Genomic DNA, 20,522 nt, shown 5'->3' with positions numbered 1-20,522 from the left:
TCTTTATATTGATCTTACTTATGGTTTCCTCCTCATTCTTCTGAAATTGTTCCCTCTTTGAGATACCTTGAAATTGGCCTTGGATTGCCTTTAAAATTGTGTTGCCTTTAGCATACTTATTTTTAAATTAAATTTAATTAATTAATTACATTTTAATTTTCAGCATTTGCTTTTATAAGATTTTGAGTTCTAAATTTTTCCCTTCTTCCTCTGCTTCCTCCTTCCCAAGACAGCATGCAATCTGATATAGGTTATACATGTATGATCATATTAAACATCTGTCCACATTAGTCATGTTGTGAAAGAAGAATCAGAACAAAATAGAAAAACCATGAGAAATAAAAAACAAAAAACAACAAAAGAGAAAACAATATAGCATACTTATTTTGTAAGCATTTAGTTCAGCCAATTTTTCTTGAATTTTTTTCATTCAATAGTCATTTATCAAGTATCTATCACATACCGACACTATATGAGGAGCTAGGGATAAAAAGTTAAAAACAAAATGGTCCACATTTTCAAGGCTTACTTTCCATAGGGTTAATTATCATTTACATATGTGAGTAAATAGAAAATATATCATAAAAATAAATAAACAATAGCTAGCATTTTATGTCAGGCACTGTGGTAAACACTTTATAAATAGTGTAACATTTTATTCTCACAACAACCTTGGGAGGTAGGTGCTATTATTAGCCCCATTTTACAGATGAGGAAACTGAGGGAAACAGGTTTTAGTGACGTGCACAGGGTCACACAGCTGGTAAGTGTATGAGGTGGGATTAAACTCAGGTCTTCCTGATTACAAAGTAAACACAAAATAAGTGTAGAAGGTGCAGCATCAGGGGAAAGAGTTTCAGAAAGGCCCTCTTGTAGGCAGTGGCATTGAAGATGAGCTTTGAAGGGAGCTGGGAATTCTAAGATGTGAAAGTGAAGAGGGAGACCAGTACAGGTATGAGGATCAGCTTGTTCAAAGGCAAAGAGATATGAGATGGATTATTGTATACATAGAACAATGAGTGGGCCAGTTTGGTTAAAGTACAGTGCATGGAGTTGGGGGTGGGAAGGAAGAATATATTGTAAGTCTGGAAGGATAAGTTAGGGCCATATTGAAAGGCTTCAGATGCCAAGAAGAAAAGTTTGTTTTTTATCCTAGAGGGATAGATGGAGCTTTTTGAGCAGGTAAATGGCCTTTCACAGAGACCTCTTTCTTCTCAAATTCTCTGCATCTCATACCCCCTGACATCATCCCCACCAACATCATCCCCACTAATCTCTTCCTTCACCCTAGTCTCTGATGGAGAGGTGGCTCTTCTCCATGCTAAGGCCAACCCCTCAACATGTACCCTTAATCTTATCTCCTCTTGTCTTCTCTAATAGATGGCCCCCACTATTACCCTCTTTCTCTAATCTTTGGTCTTTCCCCATCTACTGGTTACTTCCCTGCTGCTTACAAACACACCCAATTTTCCCCTATCCTTAAACAATCATTAGATCCTACCATCTCCACTAGCTATTGTCCTCTATCTACCTCTTCCTCTCCTCAGGTAAACTCCTTGAATGAGTCATCTATACTGAGTACCTCCTCTTCCTCTTCCTCACTCTCTTCTAAACCTTTCTCTATCTGATTTCCTACCTCAGCATTCAACTCAAACTGCTCTTTTCAAAGTTACCAGTGGTTGCTTAATTACAAAGCCTAATGGCCTCAATCCTCCTTCTTGACCACTCTGTAGTCTTTGCCACTGTTCACCACCTTCTCCTCCTGGATATTCTCTCTCCTCTCTGGGCTTTCTTGACACTGTTCTCTCTTGGTTATCCTCCAACCTGTTTGACTGTTCTTACTCAGTCTCCTTTTCTGGATCATCATCCATATTATAGTGGGTGTATTCCAAGATTGTCCTGAGTGCTCTTTTCTTCCTCCTTTCTACTATCTCAGTTGGTTATCTCATCAGATCCCATGGATCCACTTATTAACTCCATGTAGATGATTCAGATCTATCTAGTCAGCCTTAGTCTCTCTCCTGAGCTTAGGTTCTACTTCATGAACTGCCTATTGGACATTTTGAACTGGTTGTCTCCTAGGTATCTCAAACTTAGTATATCCATAACAATTTTTCCCACAAAACTCAACCCTCTTCTGAACTTTCCTATTGCTATCAAGGGTCCCATTATCCTTCCAGTCACTCTGGTCCTCAACCTCAGTGTCCTCCTCAACTCCTCAATCTTCTTCACTCCACATATCTAATCACCTGTCATATCTTGTTTCTCTCTCCACAATATCTCTTTTGTATGTTTTCTCCTCTCTACTTACATAGCCATCACGCTATTTCAGGCCTGCACGACCTCTTCCTTGGATTATAGCAATAGCCACCAATTGGTCTCCTTGCCTCAAGTCTCTCTCTGCTCCAATCCATCCTCCACTCAGGTGCCAAAGTGATGTTCTTAAAGCACAGGTCTGACTATGTCAGACTCATTAAATTCCAGTGACTCCCTATTACCTGAAAGTTCAATTATAAATATCTCTCTTTAGCACTAAAATCTATTTACAACTTGGTCCCTTCCTATCTTTCCACTTTTCTTATTCCATTACTCCCCTCCACATACTCTGTAGGTTAACCATACTGACCCACTTGCTGTTCCTCACATTCAATACTCCATTTCCTATCTCTATGTCTTGGTGCTGGCTGTCCTATGCCAGGAATACACTACCTTCTCATCTGTCTTTTATAATCCCTAGTGTCCTTCAAGACTCAGCTCAATCATCACTTTTCTTCAGGCAACCTTTCCTAGTCTCTACAGTTGTCAGTGCCTTCTCCTCTGTAACAACTATGTGTCTCCTTTTGTTGTGTCTTGTATATACATACATATGTACATATTTATATGTAGTTATGTATTTATATGTATTATATTACATTTTTATATTACATTACAAATTATAATACAATATTGCACATTGTATATGTATTATATGTATATGTATATATGTACATACATATGTGTATGTCTATATATGTATACACACATTTCCTTCATTATGCCCACCATTAGAATGAAAGCTCCTTGATGGCAGGACTCTTCCTGCTTTTTCTTTGTATTTCCAGCACTTAATATAGTGTTTAATATAGTGTCTAATAAATGCTTGATCGATTGATTGAGTCCTGTACTTTAGGAATCTTACTCTGGCAGCTGCGTGGAGGATGGATCGGAGAGGGGAGACACCTGAGGCTTGATTTTCTTGAGCGCCATTCCCACTCCTTGTATAATACCTCAGGTGTTGACATGTTAGAAGTCTAAATGTGGTGGTTCCTCTGTCATTTATTATGAAAATAAAACATTTCTATAGGGATTTTAAATTACTTGGACCTAAAAAGTTGAAGGAAAGACTGAACCATGTGATGCTGGTGCCATCTTCTTCAGCAGGCATGAATGTATGTAATGCTCATCAGTGACCTTTGGCAGTTTTGGTCAATGATGTTACCTGGGTCAGCAGCTGCTTAGATTATGGACATGAGGTAAGAAGTATTGTTTTAACTGATACTGGGCTGCAGGTTCCCTGCTGGCTCCTCCTGCTCTTAGAATTGAGTGCCTCTGTTAGGGTCAGTGATGGGAGGACAGAAGCCCACTGCTGTCTGAGGTCCTGACCTATAAGTAATGTCAGTTCACACATAAATGAGTCTAAATGTAATTTCTTCTGAATGAGGCTTTAAATTTAGAAAGATCAGTTAGACAGAATCTGCCTTTTGCCTTATCAAATTAGTATTGAGTGACAGAGCTGATGTCACTGAGTGCAATAAACCAATCTAGAAAACAGAGCAGAGGAAATGAATGCACCCTGTGGCTTTGTGGGCATATTTTTTGATGTCAGAGGAAAGATTGGGCCTGTATTCTTTCTTGGTAAGAAGACCCTCTCAGAATCACAGAATTGGAAGGGACCCCAGACAGAGACAAAACATTTATTCTAGGAATTGGTATATAAGGCAATTTACTTTCAGGGGTGAATTTCATCAGTATAAATCTCAGTAGGAGACTGAGGGTTGCACTGCTGTGTTCTTACCCACTGGAAAGTAAAAAGAATGAGACTCCTGTGTTCACTGGATCATAGATTCAGGGCTGGAAGGGATTTTAGGGGACATCTAGTTCAACCCCCCGTGTTTTTCAGAGGAGGAAACTGAAGCCCAGAGATGTTAAACACAAGATCACACAGCTAGTAAGTGACACAAATGGGGTTTGAACCCAGGTTCTCTGATTCAAAATCCAATACTTTTTCCCCCTCTTTTACTACATTGTTTTCTAAGGGCCAAGACATAACATCATTTCCTTCACAATAAACATTTTAGCTATCTCCTGTTCCATGCTGTGTATCTTCCCATGCTGTGTACATATTCTGGTATCAAAGTGTTCATCATCTGACTCAAGGCCCATAGCTAAAGGTAGGACCTTCTTGAGAAGAAGCTACAATCTGGCTCAACAAGACTAATGGAGCAGCTGGATAAAAAGTACACTGTAGAGAAATTCAGTTAAATTCAACCAATAATAAGTGTCTGCTGCATGAAAATCTCAGGGCTTAGTGCTTGAGATACAAAAATTAATAGGAGCCAAGACCTGTTCTCAAGGAACTTAGAAGAAGTGGCATCTAAATTGGATCTTGAAGGAAGAGAGGGACATCAACTGATGGAGATGGGGTAGTGGTGGTGACAGGTAGTCTATTTCAGTCGTGGAGGACAGACATTACCAGCATAGGCAAGTAGACAGGGGAGGGCAGGACATGAATGAAGATAAAGAATAGTTTGGTTTTCTTGGAATGCCAGTCAGTCAACAAACATTTATGAAACCCTTACTATGTGCCCTTTGATGGTGGACCCTGAGGCACTGTGCTAGGGGATGGGGTTGCAAAGAAAGGTAAAAAACAGTCTTCTTTCAAGGACTATATTTTCTAATGAGAGAAACAATGTGTAAATAACTAGGTGCACAGAGATGATATTCAGAGTAGGTGAGGGTAAGCTGAAAGGGGAAGGCATTAGTATCTAGAGGACCTGGGAAAAGGTCTTCAGAAGGTTAGCTTTGAGCTGAGCTTTGAAGGAAGTCAGGGAAGCCAGAAGGCTGAGGTGTGGGGGCAGACTCAGGCATGGTAGTGACAGACGGTGCAAAGACCTATACTACAGAGAAGGGAAATGGAGTGTCGTGTGTGAAGAACAGCAAGTACACCAGTGTGGTTGGACTGTAGAGTGTCAAAAGACTGGAAAGGTAGGGAGGTACCACCTTATAAAGAACTTTAAATGCTAAAACAGAGGATAATGAAACACTGGAGTCTACTGAGCAAATCTACTTTAGGAAAAAAAAGAGGCAGATGAGTGGAGAATGGATTAGAGTAGAAAGAAATGAAGCAGAAAAACTGGTTAGAAGACTATTGCAGTAGGTGACAGAAGCCAGAACTAGGGTTGTGTATGAGGGAAGAGAAGGGGATGTATATAAGAGATGGTGTGAAGGTAGAGACAGCAAGATTTGGGGATAGTTTGAATTTATGGGGTTAGTGAGGATAAGGAGTAACACCAAGGATGTAAGCCTAGTAAATAGTAAAGAAGTTCAGAAGTGGGGGGGAGAATTTTGGGGAAAACGTAATGAGTTCTGTTTTGGACATGTTGAGTTTGAGATACCTACAAGGAATCCAGTTTAAGATGTCAGAGGCATTTGCATATGTGTGACTAAGGCTCAGTGGAGAGAATCACCTGCAGAAATCTGAGCTTGTGGGAGTTGATGAGATCATAAAATAAAGTATAAAGAGAAAAGAGAAAGGGGCCCAGGACAGATCCTTAGGTGACACCCATGATTAGTGGGCATGACCTAGATGAAGATCCAGCAAAGGAGACTGAGAAGAAGCAGTGGGACAGATAAGAGAAGACAGCAGTATCATGAAAACCTAGAGAGGGGAGAGGATCCAGAAAGAGACAGTGATCTGCAGTGTCAGATGCTATGGAGAGATGAAGGAGTATCTGTATTGACAAAAGGCCATTGCATTTTGCAATCAAGAGATCAATGGTAATTTTGGAGAGGGTAGTTTCAGTTGAATGATGATGGTGGAAGTCAGACTGCAGAGGGGATTAAGAAGAGAATGAGAGAAAAGGAAGAAGAGACACCATTTGTAGATGCCTTTTTGCAAGATATAGAATGATAACTAGTGGGGATGGTAGGATCAAAGGATGATTTTAAGGATGCAGAGATAGGGATGAGTTTGTAGGCAGTAGGGAAGGAATCAGGAATTAGATACTGACAATAAGAGATAGGGATGATGATGGGGTCAATTTGCTGGAGAAGTTGGGAGGGGATGAGATCAAGATTATACGTAGAGGCATTTGCCTTGGCAAGAAGGGCCCCCTCTTCATTTGAGACCAGAAAGAAAAGACAGTGGAGAAAGATAGTGGAGTAACATGGAGATGAAGGGGATTACAGAAGGGGGAACTTTTTGAAAGGTCTCAATTTTTTTCATTGAAGTATACATAGAGACCCCCCTTTGAGAAAATTAGAGAGGGGATTAGGCTTAAGGAGATATAAGATTTGAAACAGGTGCTGTGGAGAGTGGGTTAATGAATCAATTTGACAGAATTAGAATGTTTATCTAGCCACAACGAGGTCCCAGTTGAAATCAGATAACAAATTTGTTGTGCATCCAATTAGCACAGTTTCTTAATTTCTACCAGCTTTTTTCAACAGCAAGTGAATAGGAGAGGAGGCAGTGAGTGGGAGTAATTCAGGTTAAGGACTTGTCAACGTGTTATTGTCACTAGGACAAGGGAACTAGAGAATTGAAGATGGTGGAGGAGAACATAGAGTTGAGTATGTGAAGGGCAGAAATATTAGGTAAGACTGGAAAGAGAGGTTACAGCTAGATGGTGAAAGGCCTCCAATGGCAGACAAAATACAAGGCAGGGACCCAGACAGAGATACCCTGCTTAGATTAAGTTATAAAGGAAAGAAAAGCACGCCTTTGGGAAGGCTCAGTGATTGTGTCTGCCTATGAGGAGAAGAAGAATATAGGAGAGGCTGTTTTGAGGAGAAGTGAAGAAAGGATGTCCAGTGTGAGCAGACACAAAAGTTCTGGCATTTGTATGGGGAAATGATGGCTTATCAAGGTGTCACACCTTTAGTGTTTAAAGAATAGAACAGAAAATTTCCCAGGTAAATGATACTAGATGGCAGCAGATGAGATAGACGGGTTCCTGCTTGTCCCTGTTGGGCAGCAATATAGAAAACCAATGAGAGGCAACCAGGAGACGGGCAAACAGTGCCTGCTTCTCCTTGGATACTCTGATGGATCTATGATCTCCTCAGGGTGGGCACTCACTCTCATAGTGATGATGGAATCCCAGCCACACCTTCTCATTCCTCCCCTGAGCCTTGTGCTGGGGGCAGTCTACACAGTTTGTTGGAGAGGATTTCCTGCAGATCTCTTCCAGGGATCTCTCTCTTCCCCAGCTGAACCTTTGGATTGAAAGCAAGCCCAGTAAAGGCGAAGGGTCATAGGATCCTAGATCTACAGCTGGCAAGGTCTTTCAAAGCCAATTTAGTCCAGGGATTCTTAATTTTTTTTGAGTCATGGACCCCTTTGGCCGGCAAGGCCTATGGGCCCCTTCTAAGAAGCATTTTTAAAGGCACAAAACAAAAAGCACAGGATTATAAAGGAAACCAATTAAATGGAAAAGACAGCTACCAAACTATTTTAAAAGCAAGGTTATGGGTCCCAGGTTAAGAACCCTTGACCTTTAATCTAGTCATCATCAGAAATGAGACTTTGGGAAATTTTGACTTTTAACTTGCCTCAGGCTGCACTAGAAGTAAATAGGACCAGGAGCTGAATCCAAGTACCCTGACTCCTAAGCCAACCTGATTTCTACTCTACCAACTTGCCTTTTGAGATAAGGAGACACTGATTTTTGAAGGGAGTTTATAGGACCAGATAAGGAGCCCTTGTTGAGGCACGGATTAAGGCAAGTGTCTGTGGGGACAGAAAGGTACCACTTTAGTTTAACATAGAAGAAAAAGAGTGGATTTGGAATTAGAAGACCTGAGTTCTGTCAACCAGACCACACCGGCCTCTAAAACTGTGGATGGCTAGAGCTAAGCAGAGCAGGCTAGAGACAGGAGAGTCAGGAACCAAATTGAAGTTTAATTTCAAAGTGAGAGAAATGTCTTGCAAGCAAGAACACATATGCCGCGGCACTGCCCCTAGAGCGGGGACTCAAGATAGTATGGGGAGATCTCAATGCTCCTACCCATGGCTATGCAGTGAGCTGTATCCCTGACAATGAAGGGTAACAGAAACAAGACAAGTCTGATTTACAGCAGGGCTTCATGACTGGAGCATGGGTACTTGTCGGAGCTTGTCTGAGCTCAGAGAACACCTGGTGCTGGTCAAAGCCATACAATAATTGTGTGATTTTGGCAGAGACTGAGATCATCCAGAGGGTGAATGCAAAGGATTGTTGCCATGCTAAGCTTGGGGCACAGCTTGCTTGCTGGGCCTTAGCTTTGGAAAATAGGGTGTCTCCTAATATCTTGACAATTCTAATCCCAGATCTTCTGTGAACCTCAGTTAACTCACCTGATCTCTTGATGCTCTGAATCCTATTAAGACTACAGGAGAAGGTGACTGAGCCAGGGCTCCTAGAACAGAAGAGGACATAGATAAATAGATAGATAGATAGATAGATAGATAGATAGACAGACAGAGACAAAGAGACCCACAGAGAGACACAGAGAGACAGAGAAACAGAGACAGAGAGACACAGACACAGAGCGAGACAGAGAAAGAGAGAAACAGATAGAGAGACACAGACACACAGACAGAGAGAAGGCAGAGAGAGACAGAAATAGAGACAGACAGGCATATTTTGGTTTATTGACCTACCTTTCTGAAATGCTGTATCATCTCTCCTGTTGGCATTTGTCCTTCACAGTACTCCTGGCTGGACAGGAGGTGAGCAAAGACCAACCACTTTGTTCATATAAGACCCCAGAATAGACCAAAGAAGGTCCTGCCCAAGGTCTGTCATGGTCACCACCACCACCACTATGAACAAGTCATTTATTAAGTGCAAAGTACTGTGTTCACTGCTAGGGATGTATACAAAAAAGTAAGACGGTCTCTGCTCTCAAGGAGCTCACCTTCTAATGGGGGAGAGAACACAGATGGAAGGGTCAGATGGAAAGGTCCCATGTCCTTGGGGTGCAGTGGGAAAGCAGATATTAATGCTTCTCTTTTTTTAAATGTCATTTCCACTGATAAAATTATATCAGTTTCTGATGTTGAGTCATTTGACAGTACTAGGGATTTTGGTGACAAGAACTTTCTTTTCTGGGTCTTCAACAGATGTGGCTATAGCACCTGTAGGAGCAGTTACCAGGTTTCATTTCCACAGGGGTTGTTTCCCAGGTTTTGGCTGTGAGCACTGGGCTGAGGAAGCATTGCCAACACCAAGGCTCTTGGGTTGAGGGTCCTGCCTGTCTCTATGAGGGTCTGAGGGGAGATGGTGGTCAAGATGGTAGTGCTGGTGACCTAACCTTCCTAGCACACTCTGTCTTCGATCTCTCTCCCAGGGTGCCTTCTGCTTCAGTTAGGCTGACTTGCCCACCCTGTGAGTGGCAGTTGGTAGGAAAAGCTGGTTTCTTCTCCATAGGAGTTGCCTCCCCAGATGTTGGTTGTGAGGACTGGTCTGGAAGTAAGACAAGATGATCTGGCAGGTGCTGCCACTCCCAGGGCTCATCTGCTTATCTGCCTGCTGGTGGTCAGCAATTGTTGCTGGTGCTGATGAGGAAGGTGGGCCCTTTCTCCACAATGATTTCTTACCTTAATGATGGCTTAGGGCTGGAAGCAGACCTGGTAGTTTGGCTGGGGGGGAGGGATACTTATTCCCAAGGCTTTGGGTTCAGAGTCCTGGGCTGTTCTCCATAAGGATCTGAGAAGAGATGGTGGTCGAGGTTGCTGGTGGACTTGCTTGGCACGTGATAGAGCATGAGTGGGCCCTGCTTTTAAGGATGCTGATCCTTATATATTCAAGCTTCTAGGATCATCGATTTTTCAGTTGGAAGGAATCAGAAATATCTTGAGGCTTTCAAGGAAAGTAGTGGTCCTCCCAATCAATAGAGAAAGCAAACTTTTTTTTTTAAATATATGAAGACAGCTTAATTATTTCTAAACTATTTCTCCATTTAAGAGTTTACTTGGAATTAACATTTCCAAGTTACCTCAACCTGAGTATGTAATATATAGCTAATTTTTGTAAGGGCCTTTTACTATTTACCTCCTTCAGGATACCATGCTAGGTGCCAGAGATAGAAAGATACCTAGGACATTGGGCCTAAAAGTCTTTCTATTCTAAGGCATTTGGGGGGTTGGGAATAGGAGATATAAGTTTACATGTAAACTTCCAGAAAGGAAAGAGTGAATTAACCCACGGTAGAGGCTGTGAGCAAGTGCCCTGAGAGATTGCCCAGTGAGAGATCACTTCTTCCATGTAATTTCTTCTCTCTTCTTTTAACCTATCTACCTACCAAAAAAAAAAAAACCATTTCGGGATGCTTTATAATCTATTTACACTACAGCTTTGGTTGAATGGACCGTGAGAAGAAGCAGCCTACACCCACACATACACGAATTCATTGGTATGAACACCACACATGCACACATGCATTCACCATGAACATGGAACTATGAACATTATCTATCTATCTATCTAATCTATATCTTTGAGTACTCCTCAGTCTATGCATAGTGCACGAATGCACTGGCTTCGTTTGCTGTTTTTCTCATAAGACACTCCCACCTCCAGACTCTGGGCTTTTTTGCCGGCTGTCTCCTATGTCTAGACATCTCTCCCTCCTCATCCCAGCCTCCTGTCTTCCTTCAAGCCTCAGCTAAAGTCTCACCTTCTATAGGAAGCCTTTCCTGGCCCTTCTGAATCTTAGTGCCTTCCCTCAGGTGATTATTTTCCATCTATCCTGCATATATAGTTTGCTTGTACGTGGTTCGCTCGTCGTCTCTCCCATTCGACTGTGGGCTCCTTAAAGGCAGAGACTGACTTTTGCCTTTGTGTATTCCCAGCACTTAGTCTGGCACCCAGTGAACGCTTAATCAGTGCTATCTGATCCCCACACGCGTAAAGTCTGAATATAGCTCAGGACACAAGCATCCTATTCCTACATGCATGAATGCATGGATGCACACATGCACACACACACACATGCACACACGCACACATGCGTGGGCCTTGAGATCGGCTTTATAAGTTTTCTACTGGAGGAGCAGACACCGGAAAACACGAGCCGCGCTGCTCCGCGTTGCAGACACTCGTTCAGCTCCCAGGGATGGTGCAGTCGTGTTTTGGCCGGCCTGGGTTAGTGACTCCTTGGGTGGTCCCTGGGCCGCGAGCTGAGCCGGCGTGGGCTGGGTAGAGCTGGGCTGGGCTGGGCTGGGCTGGGCTGAGCCGAGCCGGGCTAGGCGAGGCGGGACGGGGCGGGGCTAGGCGGGGCGGGGCGGGGCGGGGCGAGAGAGGCCCTGCGAGGGCAACAGCGATGGGGAGGAGATTCTCGCCGTGCCTGTGCGGGCGGCGCCGTGGCTTAGTTGGTTAAAGCGCCTGTCTAGTAAACAGGAGATCCTGGGTTCGAATCCCAGCGGTGCCTATGGAGCTTGGAGTCTCTCTTTTTTTTTTTTTTCGCCCTTCTTGCGCAGAAAAAAAACCCAAAACCCCTCATTTTATGCCGCCTGGAGATGGGGAGCCCTGGAGAAGCGGGCAGGTAGGGTTAGGGTTAGGATTGCATTTTGAGGGGCCAGGGCCAGCTTTCGGCCCGCTCCTTTTTATTAGCTAGCTGCACCCCGAGCCCGAGAGGGGCCCCGAACCTTGAGCCCACGGGGATCCTCGTGTCCTGAGCCCAGAACCTCTGCCAAGGTGAGGGCTGCGTTGCGGGGGTGGGGGTGTGGGGTGCGGGGGGGATGGGGGGTTCACTGCGCCTCCTGAGGCGGGGCCGGGAAGGGGGGGGGGGGGGGGGGGGGGGGGGGGAAGGGGGGGCGGGAGGAGACGGGTCACAAAGTGCAGCTTCCAGGGGTGGGGAGACTTTTGGGGGGGCCAAAGTATTTGGGGCTCCTAGGGAACAGGCTGGAGGTAGTGGTGGCGGGGGCGCAGAGGATATTTGGGGATGGAGGGAATGAAATGAGGGAGAGGGCTCAGGGGTCCTGGGGGATTTGAGGATGGGAAGAACTGAAATGGAGGAGAATTGGGGGGCCTGGGGCTCAGAAGGCCCTTTGGGGGCTCTGAGGGAGCAATCTAGGGTTAAAAGGTCAGAGAGTGTTTGAGGATGAGGAAGGACTGAAATGGAAAAGCATTGGAGGTCTTAGGGCTCAGGAGATTTTGGGGGGCTCTGAGGGAGGAATTTGGGCATAAGGGGTCAGAGACAGGTTAGAAGGGAGGGAATGGAGACAATTGGGGACCTAGGGGTGAGGGGGTGTTTGGGGCTTTAAGTAATGGAAACATTTCGGGGCCAAGGGGTGAAAAATCATGTAGGTGTGAGATGGAGGGAAATGGTCAGGGTCAGAGCCTGTTTGGGGCTGGTAAGGGAAGGAGCTGGGCGCAGTTTGGGGGTTGATTTCCAGGGCAGGAGGCCCCAAGGAGGGGGTGTGGATGACAGATTGAGAGCTGGAAAGGGGCCTTAGAAGTCACCGATTTTACATTTGAAAAACTGAGGTTCAGAGAAGTTGTTTTGCGGTACACAAGGTGGAATTGGTGGCAGAGATGAAATTTGAATTCAAATTCTCTAGCTCCAAATTCTGCTTTCTCTCCACTAGACAACCACTTAGTAATTTGTAAGATTGAGGGAGAAATGAAAGGATGGTGCAATTAATGTGGGAAATGTGTATTAAGGATAGACCCTCCCACATGCCCCTTTCTCCCTTAAAATGTTATTGTGTGGGAATGGGGTGGCGTCCCAGGTGTTGTAACTTCCATACCTTGGAGAAGTTCATCAGTGAAGGAAGGAGAGGCTTATTTTCCTCCATAAAAGTGTATTTTTGTAGGGACAGGACTTTAACAGGAGAACTACTCATTTCCTTTCTTGTCCAATGCCACCCCATGCACGGGATCCAGGTGCTCCTGAGTCTGGCCAAATGCAGCATAGGCACTGGAAAGGTATGGTTGTGCCCACTAAATGAAGGAGGCACTCAGACCACCCAGCCCAAGAGACTCAGCTCCAGTTGTTCCTGTCCAAATACTCTCTCCTAAGGCATATCGACTCTTTGTGCCCAAACTGGTAGAGCCTTCTGAGCTTGTCGTGATCTGATCAGCCACAGTCAGACACACTGTACCTTGACCCCAACATAGTAATGTCATTTTGGTCCTCTTCGAGAATGAAGGACAATAACTATTTACTGTCTCACTTTGCCAACTGCCAACGTCCTTTACCCAGAAGTCATAAATTGAAGTGTGGCTGGTAATGACCTCAATTAGTAAGAGTGCAAGTGTTAGGTGCTGAGTTCACACTAGAGATCTGTGGGCCTCAGGCTGCTAGTGGCTTCTCACCCACACATTTCTTGGAAGCACCAACAGTAAAACTGGTCTTGGAGAGTGTTGAGATCCCCATTGACTGCTCTGAGACTGGGGTTTTTCACTTTTCTTTTGAAATAACACTTTTCCCACAATAAAGATCCCCAAAACTCAATGTCTTAGGGAAAGGGGTAGAAACTCGCCAAGTGTAACTTGTCTCCTCACTCCATCTTAATTTTTGGCTGTTTACCAATCTATTTCTAACTAAAAATATCTGGCTGACAATTGAGCAGCATTGGAGCCTTGGGTAGTTGACTAAGTGAAGGTTTTTGTTACATGAGCAGCCGTTGTAGACTGCTTTGTGTTCCTAGCTCTTTGGGGACACTGTTGTTCGTTCCCTATTTTAATGCCATTCAGAGGCTTGATACATAATATCATTTGTCTATTAACTACCAATTGAGGGTTTATTTTGGTGTTTTCATTTAATTTTAGAGGAAATTGCTGCTGCTATTTGGGGCCTTTAGTTTTCCAGTGAGTACAAGATTAATCAGTTTGTTAAAAGTGGTTTATTAGTTAAGAAATGATACGTGATTTCTCTTAATTTAAAAGGCTGTTTAAGAAGATTATATTGGGGAAGAATTGTGCCCACAGATTTAAAATTGGAAGAGACCTTAAAGGTTATCTGGTTCAAAGCCCTCATTTTACCAATGGGTCAGGATTTGAACCCAGGTCTTTAGACACCAAATTGAGCATCCTTTCCAGAGTCAGTAGCCTTTCAACTGTACCACAGTCTATTTTCCTAGTTTTTGGTCATTAATTTGATTATTAATGTATTGTTTATAATTAATGTATTTATTATTGATTAATATTTTAATTAACTTATTATTAATCAGGGCCTCTTGGGGATATGCTCTTTGATAGAATAACACAGCTAGCTACTGCTAACTGGTCCTTTGGTCCCCGTGACTGAGGGTTGTATTGGAGACAATTTGTAACTGAGTTGGGAACAGTTGTGTATTCTCTGATCTAAAAGAGGACCCCCTCTCCTCATTCTGCAAGGGTCCCAGAAACACCTTTCTGATACAGGTGTACAGTCCCTTCTGTGTACAGAAGCTTTTCCCTGGTGACTCCTACTTTGTCTGCTTCCAATCACTTAAGCCTACTATGTGCCAGATGCTCTTGTCAGCCACTAGGGATACATTGGGGATAAAAATGGAACAGCCACTGCCCTCAAGGAACTTACTCTGTCCTCAAGGGAGACAACATATACATATGTAACTATATACAAAATAAATTTGAGGTGATCTGGTGGGAGGAGGTCATTAGGTCTTTCAGGGAACAGGAAAAATTTTTCTTAGAAGGGGGTGCTTGAGTTGATTTTTGAAGGAAATCAGGGTCTAAATCAGGGTCTAAAATCAGGGTGAAAGTGAGGAGTGAGTACAAGAGGGGAAGAGGAAAATGTGGCCAACGGATGCAAAGGCACACGGAGCCAAGAGATGGAGGCCTTCCTTTCTCTTGATGGTTTCCGGGCCCCAGACATGCAAGACATGGGTAAGGAGTTCTTCTGCAGCCAAGGTGAGCTTATGATCTCTCTTTCTCATGGGGATGCTATGTGGTGGTCCAGGGTGACTCCAGCTACACCAAGCAATCCAGTCTAGTCTGTATTTTTTTTTTTTTTTCCTTAGGCAATTGGGGTTGTGATTTGCCCAGAGTCACACAGCTAGTAAGTGTCAAGTGTTTGGTCTGAGTCTAGATTTGAACTCAGGTCCTCCTGACTTTAGGGCTGGGGCTCTATCCACTGCCCCACCTAGCTGCCACTTAGCTGCCCCCTCTGGTCTGTATTTTTGGCCAACTCTGCTTTTTAAGGCATTCTGCTCCTCATTGGCTTTTTGGACCTCTTTTGCCATTTGGATAGGCTATTTTTTTAAGGTGTTATTTTCTTGGATCTCCTTTAGCAAGCTGTTGACTTGTTTTTCATGGTTTTCTTGCATCACTCTCATTTCTCTTCCTAGTTTTTCCTCTTCTCTTACTTGCTTCTCAAAATCCTTTTTGAGCTCTTCCCAGGCCTGGGACTGATTCATATTTTTCCTGAAGGCTTTGGATGTAGGAGCTTTGACTTTGTTGTCTTCTTCTGGTTGTATGTTTTGATCTTCTTTGTCACCAAAGAAAGATTCAATGGTCTGCCTTTTTTTGTGCAGTTTGCTCATGATCCCAGCCAATTGAGTTTTAAACTCTTTGTTAAGGTAGGGCTCTGCTTCCAGTGTGGAGAATGTATTGTCCCAAGCTTCAGGGGTTTTGTGCAGCTGTTTTCAGAGATACTTCTAGGGACCTGGTAGTTTTTAGTTCTTCCAAGGTGCTATGGTCAAGGGCGAGGTGTTTACTCCTTTCCTGGCCTGTGCTCTGGTCTATGAGTGACCACAAGCATTCTTTTCTGCCTTGGAACTGTGAGGAAGATTCACTCTCCACCGCCACTACAAGCTCCACCACACCACACTCCTCCTAGCCCCAGGATTGCCACCCAGAACTGTGACCCAGATTCTGGTCTGTATTTTTAAAAGAGCCTGGTGCATCCTTCACAGTGTTCCCATCACTTTCAGTTCTGGGAACTTCCTCTCAACCCTCTAAATTCATTTCCAGGAGTGTTCGGATTAGAGAGAAACCAGAGAAGTTTGAAGAAAAGATCGGCTGACTTAGTACAAGGGCCAATTAGGATGTGATTTTTCTCTTGTTGCAAATATTTGTTTTAGCTACAGTCAATAAACATTAAGTACCTACTATGTACCAGGTGTGTACTATGTGGGGCAGCTGGTTGGTGTAAGTGCCGGGCTTGGAGTCAAGAAGACATATTTTTGTGAGTTCAAATCGGGTCCCCGAAACTTACTAGCTGTATGACCCTGGTAAAGTCATTTACCTCAATTCACCTCAGTTTCCTTATCTGTAAAATGAGCTGGGGAAGGAAATGGAAAACCACTCCATTATCTCTGCCAGGAAAACTCCAAAAAGGGGCAGGAAGAGTTGGACATGATTGAAAAATGACTAACCAACAAATGATTGGCTTGGGCCCTTTTCTTAAATGGAGGTTTTGGGAAAAGCTTCATTAAGAGGAGATGAGGGTACTGGTGAAGTGTGAGTACCAACGCTGATGTGATCTTGCAGGATGATGAAGTTCCTGCTAATGAGGTTTCTGAGAGCATTGTGCAACCAGGTGGGAAAGGGAACATACCAAAAATGAAATTAGTGATCAATTTTAGTCAGTTTATCCACTCAGATTCTCTTCTTTGAGCCTGAGCAGGTGGGTACTTCACCAGGTCCCCTTCTGAGCTCCACACGTTATGCTATTAAGTGGAAGCCAGCACTGAACCCTCCTCCTGCAGTCAGGAGAAATCCCTCCTCCTCTGGTGGGAAAAGTATTCATGGTCTGTCCATCAGAACATCCTTATCCAAGGCTGAAGCGGGGCCTACCACCAATGCCTCAGCAGACTACATTCATCCTTTTGAGGGAGGATATGGAAGGGAGAGAGAAGCAAGATGTCAGCTTCTCTGAGAGTTTGCTACAGCGCAATGTCCCAGCTGTGCACCCTTACATTTTGGTGTTTTCTCCCTTTTGTGGAGACAAGAGATATGCCGTAGCCAAACTTTCACTCCAGCTGTCTGCTTTAACATGGTGTATTGTTGATTTAAAAAAAAATGATTATAAACAGTAATAATCTCAACAAATGAAAACAAAATAAAGACTAAAATGCAAAATGGAATGTGCTATTTACATATTGGTAAAAGAAAACAATTTGAGCTCTAATATGATGTTAATTATAAATTATTTACTCTGTGTCCTCTTCTGATCTCTTTTCTTTCTATATGTTTGCTAAGTTTTATTTAAGCACAGCCTTTTGTGTTTTTATTAGAGCTCCAAAAGCTTATTAATGAAGAGTTTCCGGTCCTTTATCCCTTCTGATCTCTACAGGAATGGCACAGGAAACTGGTCAGGCTGGTTCAGATTGAGTCAACAAGGACATATTGGCAGATGAGCAGTATGAAAGGGGTGGGCTCTTTTGAGGCTGTGGGTTAGAATATGAACAGTGACCAGTGTGGGCCAGACTTGGCTGGATCCAGTAAGTTTCAGTATTTCCTGGGTGAATTTTATCAGAAAGCAGAAGATACAGCACCATTTTTGCCCATCCTCTGAACTCGGTACATCTGTTGTGTTAGTGAGGAAACAAACCGTGATTTACAATCTGCTTATTTCAAAGATAGTGCTTCTCAAAAACAACAGCTCATTGATGAAATGGGCCAGTTGCCTGGATTGCTTTGCACGTGGACTTGCTCAAGTAACACCAAATTAAGCAATAATAGAACTGACTTCCCATCCCCTGACTTGGATATAGAAATGAATGCCATGGAAGAAAAAAAGTTATTCAAACAAATATTATAAAAAACATAGTATTTTCCTTTCCTTTTTTTTTTAATTAGGTAGAATTGACCAACCAGTTCAGAGATTGTTTTTATACTCTCCCCTCCCCCTCTATTTTCCCTACTACAACACAGCTATCCTTTGTAATAAAGGTGTGATACAGTAAATGGAAATTACCTTGTGGGAGAGAAGGGGGGAAATGTCTGTTTTGTGACCCATAACCTTTTGTGCACTGCCCAGTGTTAAGAGGATGGGGTGAGTACTGTGGGCAGAGCCTAATAACTGCTTGTGTCTGCCTCTTGGACTGTATAAAGTCATCATTCTCGTGTGCAGGCTAATTCATGGGCTTAAATTATTCTCTGTTAGAACCTGCAGTCCCTCTTTTTGAGGTTATCAGGGACCATTCAGTACAGTGAAGATGGCATTTTCTAGATAGTCCTTTAGAGGTCCTGGGGGAAATTGATATTACTTTTCTCTCTGGACCTCATTTGCTTAACTAAAGAATGGGCCTCATTAAATTTAATTCATCAATTAGAATTCAGAATGAGTAAAAACCATTGCAGATGTATAGAAAATGCTTGTTGTGACAGGCTTTTTGAAAAGGTAGCATTTGGTCTTTGTTTAAAAAAAAAAGGAATTTCAGTTCTACTCCATATTTATTTTGAGATGTAGCTTTTCCCCAGTATCACTGTCTGCTGCTACTGAGATAATGAGACAAGAGTTTTTTTGAAAAAGTATGTAACATTATTTGTGTTAATTGATTCCAAATTATACAAATCACACTGTGGAATGAATCATAGATGAATGTTTGTCAGGGAAATTTGACATATGAAATTAATAAAGCTTGATCCATTGGGAAGAGAGCTGGATTTTGGAGTTGGAGGACTTGGGTTAGAATCCCAGCTCTGTTACTCCCTGCATAACTGCAGGGAAGTCACTTAACCTCTCTGGGACTCAGTTCCCTCATCTATGAAATGAAGAAGTTGGAATAGATGACCTTCTAAGGTCCTTTTCAATTCTAAATCTTTGATCCTATGAAACATTTTGTTATAAGGACTTTTTCCCCCCCATTTGGATTTTATTTTGTATTGATTACTTTTCAGTTGTTTCTTTCCTCCTTTACCTGTTTCTCTGAGGTGGAATACATAGAAAAGGAGGAAATGATCTGTGTAATAATGTTCTAATCACCTTTTTTTTAGTCTCCAACTTTCTTGACCTCGCTGGAGCCTTTTGACACTGTTTGATGCTCTAGGTTATGACAACTGCCCTCTCCTATGGGTGTCCCCCATGGCTCTGTCCTGGGCCCTTTTCTCTCTCTGTGCTATTTCACTTAATGATTTCATTAGCTCCCATGGATTCAATGATCATTTCTATGCAGATGATTCTCAGATTTAATTATCCAACCCAAACCTCTCTCTTGACTTTCAGTCTTGAATCTCCAGCATCCTAATAGACATCTCCAACTGGATGATTTGTAGGTATCTTCAGCCCTGAAAGTTCAAAACTGAACTCATCATCCTTCTTTTAAGCCTCTTCCCTCTTCCTAACTTCCCCTTTACTGTTCAGGGGTTCACCATTCTCCCAGTCACCCAGGCTCACAACCTTGGTGTCATTCTTACCAACTTCTCTCCATGTCCTCTGACATAATCACCATCTTGGTGGTGCTCCTCATCACCTCACACCTGAACCATTGTAATAGCTTTGTGTTTGGCCTCCCTGCTTCAAATTTCTCTCCACTCCAGCCCATTCTACACTCTGCTACCAAAGTGATCTTCTTAAAGTTCAGGTCTGACATTGTCACTCTTCTATTCAGTATACTCTGCTGACTTCCTATTATATCCAGGATCAAATAGAAATTCCTCTTGGTTTTTAAATTTAAAAAATTGGTTTTTAAATCCTTTCATTACCTAGGCCTCCCCTATCTTTCCACTCTTATACCTTACTCCTCTCCTTGTATTCTGTGATCTAGTGAAACTCTGTCTTCCTCACTGTTCCTCTCATAAGACATTCCATTTTCCACCTTTGTGTCTTTTCACTGATTTCCCCCCAGGCCTGGAATGCTCTGTCCTTGATCCTACCTTCAGCAAGAAGCCTGTCCAAGTCCAACTTAATTTTAGTGCCTTCCCTCTGAAATTACCTCCACTTTACCCAGAATATATTTTATTTCCACATAATTGATTTCATGTTATCTCCCTCATTAGATTGTGAACTCCTTGAGGGCAGAGACCTGTTTTGCCTCTCTTTATATTTCCTGTGCTTAGTACAGTGTCTAGCACATAGTAAGCACTAAATAAATGTTTGTTGACCATATTTGACTTTTGGTTGAATAGCTTTGGCCAATTTGAAAAGCAGCAATGACAGTTCAGCTAAATTTGATAAAGGAAAGGAGACAGACCAAGTCAGATTATGGCCTTCTCTAGCAGGTCATATTTAGTGAGTAAATTAGAAAATTCTCATCTCCCAGGATTCACTGTCAAAGGTCAGACAAGAGAAGTAAGTCACTGGTACTGCTTGGGTTCCTCAGTAGAAGAATGATGCAGTTCATAGCTCTGTTGAGTCCCAAAGCCTGGCACAAAACAGCCAGTGGC

General features: G+C 43.1%; 1 non-coding gene across 1 annotated transcript; it reads left to right on the top strand.

Annotated features, from left to right (window-relative positions):
- The first annotated feature begins 11,599 nt into the window (after window positions 1-11,599).
- On the top strand, window positions 11,600-11,673 carry TRNAT-AGU. Its single transcript has one exon. It is a non-coding gene; the product is annotated as a tRNA-Thr (tRNA).
- The last annotated feature ends 8,849 nt before the right edge of the window (window positions 11,674-20,522 follow it).

The sequence above is a fragment of the Vombatus ursinus genome, unplaced genomic scaffold, assembly GCF_900497805.2.
Source record: "Vombatus ursinus unplaced genomic scaffold, bare-nosed wombat genome assembly UNPS02014786.1, whole genome shotgun sequence".
NCBI classification, from domain to species: domain Eukaryota; kingdom Metazoa; phylum Chordata; class Mammalia; order Diprotodontia; family Vombatidae; genus Vombatus; species Vombatus ursinus.
This window is presented reverse-complemented; position numbering and strand designations above follow the sequence as displayed.